General features: G+C 42.5%; 1 pseudogene; it reads left to right on the top strand.

The window, feature by feature from the left end:
* The first annotated feature begins 9,871 nt into the window (after positions 1-9,871).
* On the top strand, positions 9,872-9,989 carry LOC126089675 (5S ribosomal RNA; annotated as a pseudogene).
* The last annotated feature ends 1,239 nt before the right edge of the window (positions 9,990-11,228 follow it).

Below are 11,228 nucleotides of genomic sequence, written 5' to 3'. Positions count from 1 at the left end.
GTCCAACTGAGGCGCCAGGTGGAAATTGCATGGCAAGCCGTTCCACAGGACTACATCCAGCATCTCTACGATCGTCTCCATGGGAGAATAGCAGCCTGCATTGCTGCGAAAGGTGGATATACACTGTACTAGTGCCGACATTGTGCATGCTCTGTTGCCTGTGTCTATGTGCCTGTGGTTCTGTCAGTGTGATCATGTGATGTATCTGACCCCAGGAATGTGTCAATAAAGTTTCCCCTTCCTGGGACAATGAATTCACGGTGTTCTTATTTCAATTTCCAGGAGTGTAGTATATTACTGGAGACATGTTGATGACACCTTGCTGCTATTTGATGGAACAAAAGATGAGCTCGAAGAACTACTAGCAACAATCAATTCATTCCACAAAAACATAAAACTCACAATAGAACATCAGGCAACAAAAGCATTAACTTCCTGGATCTTAAAATTACCAACCACCAACAAAAACACAAGCTCAGCATACACAGAAAACGCACATACACAGACATAACATGCCATCCTACCACACAGAAACATGCTGCATTTAGATCCATGCTACACAGGGTACACTACCTGCATTTAGAAGAAAACACTGTCAAGAATGAGATAGATACAATAAAGAGCATTGCCATAAGCAATGGCTACCCAGCCAAAACAATTGACAATTTAATCAGACAATACAAACAAGCAAGACAACGAATGGGCACACTGTGAAACAAGAGAAAATATTCGCCAGTATCCCATATCTGGGCCCATATCACAAAAAATCGCCAACCTTTTCAGGAAAACAAATGTAACAGTTGCATTCTCAACCAATAATAAGTTAGGAAATCTATTCATCCATAACATAAAATCAAACACAAACATACAACAACAGCGGAGTGTACAAAGTATCGTGCCCCAGTTGTCCTGCCTATTATATAGGGAAAACAGGCATAAACTTCAAGACGTTTTTTCAAGAACATGTAAATGCTTTCTGGCTCAAGAAGTTCGAAAAATCAGTCATTGCACAACATATGTTGGAAACGAAACATATCATCAACATTCTAGAAAACAATTTGGTAATACTACATAACGAAGCTAATGGTAAGATCCTAAGTCTGTTAGAACAACTGGAGATATACCTCCACAAAATCCAAAAAACCAGAATCTATGTTAAATGAACAGATTTCGCAAGCCATAATTATTTCACTAATTTTAAAGACCTATTCTAAAGTTAATTCTTGCATATGTGAATTGTTTAATAGTTATATCTTTAGCACTGCGAATTAATTCATCTTTGACATCGCCATGCACAAAAACATCTGTGAACTGTTTACAAACAGGAGTGTGCAAATGTACATCTTGAACGAAGTGACATGTACTAAAACGACGGAGGAAAGAATTTTTGCCGGTGCTAAAACGTGAAAAATACTTTCCTTAGAATATGTGGAAAGCCGGCCGAAGTGGCCGTGCGGTTAAAGGCGCTGCAGTCTGGAACCGCAAGACCGCTACGGTCGCAGGTTCGAATCCTGCCTCGGGCATGGATGTTTGTGATGTCCTTAGATTAGTTAGGTTTAACTAGTTCTAAGTTCTAGGGGACTAATGACCTCAGCAGTTGAGTCCCATAGTGCTCAGAGCCCTTTGAACCAATATGTGGAAAGTTCACACTGTTCATTTGCCACTATTTTGCACATATTTTCCGCGTTCGACTTACGAAATTCATAACTTAACATGAAACCTTTTCGTGACAGGAATATGCATTTCACCTCATTCAAGAGAAGAAATAAAACATGTATTAAGACAAATTACACCTGACGATGGACCCACAGGGTCCGAAATGCATCGTGTAGTTAATAAAACACGAAAAAGTTGTGACTAAAGGTGTTGTTTAATTCATAACCTCAATATTTTGAATACAGTCACGTTTTAAGCTGCAAAATATGGATAAAATTTTAAAAAAATAAATTTTAAGCCTCCTACGACAGAAATTGCGGATTACATACATATACAGCTACACTCCTGGAAATTGAAATAAGAACACCGTGAATTCAATGTCCCAGGAAGGGGAAACTTTATTGACACATTCCTGGGGTCAGATACATCACATGATCACACTGACAGAACCACAGGCACATAGACACAGGCAACAGAGCATGCACAATGTTGGCACTAGTACAGTGTATATCCACCTTTCGCAGCAATGCAGGCTGCTATTCTCCCATGGAGACGATCGTAGAGATGCTGGATGTAGTCCTGTGGAACGGCTTGCCATGCCATTTCCACCTGGCGCCTCAGTTGGACCAGCGTTCGTGCTGGACGTGCAGACCGCGTGAGACGACGCTTCATCCAGTGCCAAACATGCTCAATGGGGGACAGATCCGGAGATCTTGCTGGCCAGGGTAGTTGACTTACACCTTCTAGAGCACGTTGGGTGGCACGGGATACATGCGGACGTGCATTGTCCTGTTGGAACAGCAAGTTGCCTTGCCGGTCTAGGAATGGTAGAACGATGGGTTCGATGACGGTTTGGATGTACCGTGCACTATTCAGTGTCCCCTCGACGATCACCAGTGGTGTACGGCCAGTGTAGGAGATCGCTCCCCACACCATGATGCCGGGTGTTGGCCCTATGTGCCTCGGTCGTATGCAGTCCTGATTGTGGCGCTCACCTGCACGGCGCCAAACACGCATACGACCATCATTGGCACCAAGGCAGAAGCGACTCTCATCGCTGAAGACGACACGTCTCCATTCGTCCCTCCATTCACGCCTGTCGCGACACCACTGGAGGCGGGCTGCACGATGTTGGGGCGTGAGCGGAAGACGGCCTAACGGTGTGCGGGACCGTAGCCCAGCTTCATGGAGACGGTTGCGAATGGTCCTCGCCGATACCCCAGGACCAACAGTGTCCCTAATTTGCTGGGAAGTGGCGGTGCGGTCCCCTACGGCACTGCGTAGGATCCTACGGTCTTGGCGTGCATCCGTGCGTCGCTGCGGTCCGGTCCCAGGTCGACGGGCACGTGCACCCTCCGCCGACCACTGGCGACAACATCGATGTACTGTGGAGACCTCACGCCTCACGTGTTGAGCAACTCGGCGGTACGTCCACCCGGCCTCCCGCATGCCCACTATACGCCCTCGCTCAAAGTCCGTCAACTGCACATACGGTTTACGTCCACGCTGTCGCGGCATGCTACCAGTGTTAAAGACTGCGATGGAGCTCCGTATGCCACGGCAAACTGGCTGACACTGACGGCGGCGGTGCACAAATGCTGCGCAGCTAGCGCCATTCGACGGCCAACACCGCGGTTCCTGGTGTGTCCGCTGTGCCGTGCGTGTGATCATTGCTCGTACAGCCCTCTCGCAGTGTCCGGAGCAAGTATGGTGGGTCTGACACACCGGTGTCAATGTGTTCTTTTTTCCATTTCCAGGAGTGTACTTAGATAATCCGGAAGCCACTGTAGGGTGCGTGGCGGATGGAACCCTGTATCATCACTACTCAATTCCTTTCCTGTTCAACTCACAGAAAGAGCAAGGAAAAAAATTGTGTATATGCCTCCGTATGAGCCCTAATTTCTCGTATCTTCGTGGTCCTTAAGCGCAATGCATGTTAGCGGCAATACAATCGTTCGGCAGTGAGCTTCAAATGTCGGTTCTCTCTAGTACTGTGATTCCCAAAGAAGGTCTCACATCTCTGTCTCTTAAGCGGCTGAGCATGTTGGAGAGTAGAAGCATATTTTTGTAAATATGTTAAAAGTAACATCGCATTTCTTTGTTAACTTGCGTAACATATGTGACGTGAAACTTTTCAGCCAGTATCCCAATAGGCTGGGTGTGGGGATACTTGGAGGGGGTTTACATTCCCGCAATCACCTGCTGATCGTGGGATTTAATATGGTATTCACGTTGATCTGATAATTATTATAAACTGTAGACATACGCAAATATGAGAGACGACAAAGCCAACTGTACAACGTTCTGCTAATTTGATAAGTCTTGTTATTATACAGCGCTTCCAGCCCGACTAATTATAACATTACTTATTTTAGAAAGTGCCAGAGCTAAAATCTACAACTGTTTATGATCAGTGCGATAAATACACTGAGGAACATCAACACGTTAACCACATAGGGCAACAGAGAACCAAAGTTGGCGACATTGCTGTCACCCCAGTGTAGGGATGTTCCGACGCAAGTAAATACACGTTAAGTATTCAACACTTTTGTTTCGATACCGACTACTCTTAGAATCGAATAATTCTTTCGAAACTTATTCAGTACTGGAAGAAAAGTGCTTGTATCGTATTTATTTTACGCGCATATCCGACTGGTGAGTGAATGACAGCTTGTGCTGCTGAAGAGATGGAAATACTGTACCAACCACAGCTTTGTTAAAGCTTTTTGGTTACAAGAGTAGAGTCAGGACAATACTGCGTTACAATATCCAAAATTCTACCAATGATTAATTTTTTGTCAACTGTACTTCGTAGTATCTGTAGTCACATCGACTATCACAGAATGCAAGGTAGTTTTATTGAGAGAGCTGATGAAATAGTATGGATTAACTGAATTAGATGACCATGCAGCCATTGGTGCTCTGTTGGGTCCGAGGTTTAAAAAACTGCATTTTCAAAATCCAGTAGCATGTGCGCGACCCTTACAAAAAACTAAAAAGCATGATTTATGAATGACAAAGTAGCCCAAGCGAGTCGGAGGAAGATGCTGCTTCGCCCACTGTAACGGAGGCATACTGCTATTGGAAACATCATAAAGAGCTGGCGCACGGCCGCAAAAAGGAAAGGGGAACACACCTAAGTGACACAGTGTCTCTTTATTCGTCGAATCCCGCAACATCTTTAAAAGCAACGCACTTGCAGAATGGGAACATGAAAGTAATGTTTCCATGTTTGTACAGATATGCTCAACAATGTCTTATGGTCGTTACATCTATGCCTTGTGAGTGTATTGTAGAGCGAGTTTATTTTAAAGAGCTGGTGCAACTATGACTCAGAATAGAAATAAGTTGTCTCCTAAATATTTACAGCAACTGCTGTTTTTTTGGAAACTGTCCAAAAGGTAAGGGGAGGTTTACTATCTTTGGCCCGGAAAAGGCATGTTCTTTGAGAATTTTTTCTCGGGATATGTTATAGATATCAATGTCAAATTTGGTCAAAATATTTATTGATATTTCCTCTACAAACTGGAATTTTTTCAACCGGAAATGTCGAAGAACAAAGGCGGAAGTGCTGTCGGAACGAAACAAAATTTCGATGTAGATCTCCTCGGGCGGTATGTCACAGGTCAGCCGGCTCGTCTGAAATCAAAATTGAGTTGACGTTAGCGAAGTATATAAGATTCTTTAGGATTTGTACCTCGCTTAAGTTATTTGGACCATAGGAAACAAATTGGCGGCCATTTGAAAAAAAAGGGGTTTTTTCATCGATTTTGCGACTTCGTCGGCCAAGTTAAAGTATTTATAGTTGATGGATCGGAATAAAAGTGGTACAACTCCTAGAAAATTTTGTTAGCTTCGTCGGAAACAAAGAATCATGGCAATCGGTTCAGTAGATTTGAAGTTACCATACTGCGCGATAAAAAAAAAAAGTCATTTCGAGAAAAACGCGTTTGAAGTTTTGAATACCTAAATGGAATATTATGCAACTTACGTTCAATCTGCTACTCCGGGTCCATAAACTAGTCCTTCCTCTTCCTCATAGAGGACGTTCTGCTCGATCTGGGCCATCCTGCGCTGCTCCAGAGCCGCTCGTACGGCCAGTGACAATCGGTTTTCGTCCGCTTTAATGCGGTGGTCGTCCGAATGCTTGGCGAACTGCGTCGAATAGAGTCCCAGGGTGACGTCCATCGTTGTCATGGCCTTCAGAATTTGCTGAATACCCTTCGCTGAAGCTGCTCACTGCCAGGAAAGTCTCAATCTCCACAGTCTTCGCACCAGAATGCAAATGCTTGGGGGCTAACTTCCAAACACACGCGTCCATACTTTCATTTGAATTTTGTGTGTTTCCTCCCAAGCACCGGTACAATAACTCGTCCTCTGAAAGAAAAAAAACTGGTGCGTGAAAAAGGCCGATTTCAGGCAGGTGCATTTTTTTGTTCAACCGCGAATAACAAACATTTCCGTTCCGTATTCGGAAAAACGGTTTCAGGGGTGGATTCTAAACACTTTTATGGATCCAAAAATGCACTTAAAAAATCGATTTTTTGAACCAAAAGATAGAAACCTCCCCTTCAGCATTATTGTTAGTAAAGAAATAAAACTATTTAATGTGCTTTATTTGACCACATAAAGAAGCAATCAAGTAAAATATATATACTCAGCATTATTTCATTTACATAAAAAAATTAAAGAAGTGTCGATATGAGTCCGATCGGAGCAGCTGCCTGTTAAGTTTCTATCTACCGTGCGTCTACATACATTGCACTGTTAAGAGAGACTGTATTGCCATATTACACTCTTACAATTTTAAATCATATAAAAAATTACATTAAATAGGGCGTTAAATCCTGTGTTTCATTTTAGTTTTCTTCTCCTGTCTTGTTTGCTATCTCTTTACCTTAGTATTTCGCTCGATCTGTCTGTTATATACATCAGTTTCGAATGGAATTAAGTTGTAATCATGGAACAACTGTTATGTGATGAACATCTCCACGGTTGATAAATATCGAACTGGTGCACGTAACAGGTGTTAGATGACTGAATTTTCATTCCATTCGGTACTGATAACTATCACCAACATCAGTTTAAGGAGTGACCCCTTGGACACAGATTTACTCTCATATTCATTGTGGAATGGAATCAAACAGCCTCGCAATATCACCTTCAGGGTTTTCTTGACATGCCCGAGACACATGCAATGTAAGTTTTCTCGCTGAAAGCCAGTGTGTAAGTGTACGTCTTCCTGTCGGTACCCACATATTCTCGATGGACGACAAATCAGACGAGTGGCCAACTCAGTTCTCAAGAAAGACGTTTGTGGTGTGAACTGCGGTGTGTGGTGTTGAATTATACTGCTAGAATATGATATTTGGTACCCTGGTCGTACAGATTATAAAATTGGATGTACTGTTCTTACCCCATACCGGTGGGCACATAGAATTCATTCAAGAACATTATAATGTAGTATCATTCAATCCTTTCTGTCCTACACACAGTTCAACAACACGTTTCCAGAGACAATGCACTCATCACCAGGTTGGAGAACTTAGTACATGAGGTTAAAACACTAAAAAGTCTAATAACACAACTGCGGCATCAATAAAATGAAACATAATAAACACACATCGGACTGTAAATCCACATCCCTGAAAGGGAACACATGCTTCGGAACAGTTGACATGTCATTGTTACTTAACCTGAATGCATCTTTGTGTTCCTTGTATGTGATTGAAAAAGATCGTCATAAGTGTCCAATATACTCCCTATCTTTCGAACATATTTACTTTTCCCTTAAGGAAATAGAAAACGACTTAAAAATCTTGCATACAGAAAAGAAGGGGCAGAAACTACTTGCTGGAAGAATTGGGAGCCGCCGTTCATGAAAAAAAATTTGACGATGTACTTAACGCGAAGTTAAAAGATAATGGAACGAGATTTCTTAATGAGTTTGTAGAATAATTTTAAAGCAGACGAATGATTACAAATCTGCAACAATCCTTAGCAAAATACAAGGGCGTGCCGAAAAGTATGGCCTCCGAAACTTTTATTGAAAACTCTTAGAGTGTTTTAAACAAAACAAACGTTGTTCACATTCTTCGTGTCTATATATTAATTTCTCAACATAGTCACCGTGGCGACGAACACATTTCTCCTAACGACAGACCAGTTTTTTGAAACCGTCACTGTAGAACGTTTGACCTCATCTTTGCTTGCACCGTTTCGTGTTCTTTAATGTTTTGAAACAGATGAAAATTGAATGGCGCCCAAGTCGGGGCTGTATGGAGGGTGATCGACGACAGTGAACCCAAGGCGTCAGTTTGTTGCAGAGATTGCAGTACTCATGTGTGATCTGGCACTGTTATGCTGAAGTACAGGGTGCTTCATGTGTGGACGAACTCTTCGAATTCGAAACTCGATTACAGCACACTGTTTCTCACGCACCGATGTAGTTACGTTACACGCCGCCATATTACACGCGGCAATTCTGAGCCCTCTGGCGGGAGAATCTGAAAATACGTAGACATGAAGAATAAAGATGTAGAATGTCAATAACATCGGATTTCTTGTAGCTAAAAGCTGACGATCGTAAGCAACGTGCAAGCAGCAGTTTTGGAAATGAAGCAAAGGTGGTGACCAGTTGAATAACAGTTTGGTAGAGCCAATAGCTGCTGTTACACAGTAATACCGCGGACAAATCAGTTCACAACAGCACCCGGATCTCTGGAGAAGCGTCGACTTGACATTAATGGAGCCCACAGTAGATGAGCAGGACGTAGTCTAGTACGGTGGGGGATGTCAGAGGAGACGAGTACTGCGAGAAGTCGAAGATTTTAATTAAAACGAGGAGCCACAATCCAGTTTTTGTAATTATATTCCATTTAATCGGTCACACTGTCATCATTCGTTGATTTAAAAGTGTGGTAACCCCCATACTCCAATGTGAATGCTCAATCACGCTGGCAGAGTAAACCCATACAGTCCATATAAAACTGTGATATTAGCCATAGCTCAAGAATGTTCAGGTAAATGTTTGTTGAAACACATAGCTCAGAGAAGAAAAATTGACCGTACAATGTTTTTACCGGCATCGGACAGGACACATTAACCTTCGGTGAGACATGCTGATATTCAGTTACACACGAAGGCTTTTTCGCAATATTGCCACTAACATGGAAACTTGACTCATTGCTAAAAATAAGGCGCGCAGCAAATGTTTCTTCATCCATGGCTTACAGCACAGTCGTAGTATAGTTCCTACGTTTGACGCAGTCTTCCTGTTTCAGTTGCTATTAAATTTGATTTACGTACGGTTTAGTTTCCTGTTTGCTTTTGAGGACACGCCAAATCATTGTTTGTGGCAACTGCATCTCCCTACTGATTTCATACGTCGATTCCGTGGACTATGTTAAACGAATTATTTTTTTTTCTTTCAGCGTTTTGTGTTGATACACGTGACAGGTCGGTCACTTATCCTTTACACAAACATTCTGTTACTTCCAACTGCCGATACAATCGGCGAATGCAATAGCATTTTAAAGTGATTTATTGTATCGTTGACGAAATCTTCTCTGAACTGGAAAGACAGAACGACAGTTTTTAAATTCTAACACACAGGATGCAGTCTGCATGGGATTCGTCATTTTCAGCTTATGGCAGGAAATTTTCGCTTAAGTATCACCGCAAATGTACCTGCTACCGACTCACTGCGCTTGCGAACGATCGAAATTTTGAATTTCCTTTTCTATAATTCTTATCGATATATCGCAATGCATTAAATAGTTATCGGGGTTTGTGTTCGCTATATACATTTTGATTTAACCTGTATATTGTGAATTCCACTCTTCTTCTGTAATGCATGATATGCAATGCACGCTCAAGATCATTACTTTCTATGGATTCCGTATTTACTCGAGAGGGCAATTTTTTACAGATATCCATTGGTCTCCTTTCCAAAGAGACTGACCACATAACTAATAGAGTACAGAATGTCTTTCCTTTCTGTATATGGCTTACAAAAACAGAATGACTGAAGTCCAACAAAACATGATGTAGGCATATATTTTTTCTATATAAATTTTTTTAAAAGTATTTAAAAACTTTTAACTGTTTGTATCGCAACTGGATAACTATAATTAGATAGCTTTGTTCGCTTGAAATATCAATCATCTGACAAGAACTGCTACAGCAATATTCTGATTGCTTTTTCCTTTCCTCTAGCAACGGCCTTACCGCAGTGGATACACCGGTTCCCGTGCGATCACCGAAGTTAAGCGCTGTCGGGCGTGGTCGGCACTTGGATGGGTGACCATCCAGGCCGCCATGCGCTGTTTCCATTTTTCGGGGTGCACCCAGCCTCGTGATGCCAACTGAGGAGCTACTCGACCGAATAGTAGCGGCTTCGGTCAAGAAAACCATCATAACGACCGGGAGAGCGGTGTGCTGACCCCACGCCCCTCCTATCCGCATCCCCCACGGAGGATGACGTGGCGGTCGGATGGTCCCGGTAGGCCACTCGTGGCCTGAAGACGGAGTGCTTTTTTTTAATTCTTTTCAGAAATGAGGATGGTTGGTTTTTCTAAATATTGTCTGATTGCGAACTAGGTAATTAATAGCCCTTACACAATTTTTTTTATTTAAAAAGAAGCATATTTCAGGTCGGTCAGTAAACAGTGTGTAATCGACATGGCATGGTTTACATTGTCCTTTTGGTGCCGGACATGACGCATTGCAGGCGAGACATCAAATATGAGCGATACCGCAACATTGCACTTGGCGTGAAATGTAGACTGCTAAAGTTTCAAAGGCTTGGTTGAAGTCTAAGATGCACATGATAGTGCATCTTTGCCAAACTCAGTTCATCCGTCGCAACTCGCTTATCCCCTGTCTTGTAAAGAGGGCTCAGAGTCGTGACATACCTCATTAACGCCAAATTTCGATACATTGTCCCAACGTCTTCCCGTTTTTTTTTTCCCCCTGCCGGTCACAGACTCTAACGTTCGTAGAATTACAAAATCAAGGAAAAGAATTACAAAATCAAGAAATGTTCTAGGACAATAAACATTGCGTATTGGAATTAACTGCAGAAATTTGAAAGAAAATGACCAATCAGTGATATTCAGTATTTTATAATACAGATGTAAGGCTGTCTCTGAAGCCTGTTAATAAAGGAAATAAAATTTCCTGAATGACTCTGCGGTAACGTACAAACATGTAGATGCAGATGTGGACGTTCTGGGTTCTGGGAATGGACATATGTTCTGAAGCCATTTACAGTTCAGCTGGAGGAGGTGTTAAACGCTACTGGCTTCCTGCGTGGTGTGCAAGCAGAGCTCGCAATTTGCAGCATTGTTCCCAGAGTTGATGGCAGTCCTTCGGTTTGGAGCCGAGTGGGGGGTCTCAATCAAAGGCTTCGTCGACTCTGTGACGGTCTTTGCTGCAGATTTCTAGACCTGTGTTATCTGCAAGAGCAGATAAATCAATGAAGTTCGACATGTAGTCATTTGTGGTTTCTTTTTGGGACATTCAAGTAAGTCATGAAAATTATGTCACGGACAGATATTGGAACGCGTATA

The sequence above is a fragment of the Schistocerca cancellata genome, chromosome 6 (assembly GCF_023864275.1).
Source record: "Schistocerca cancellata isolate TAMUIC-IGC-003103 chromosome 6, iqSchCanc2.1, whole genome shotgun sequence".
Taxonomy (NCBI): Eukaryota; Metazoa; Arthropoda; class Insecta; order Orthoptera; family Acrididae; genus Schistocerca; species Schistocerca cancellata.
The sequence above is the reverse complement of the archived record's forward strand: the minus strand, read 5'-3'. Positions and strand labels throughout refer to the sequence as shown.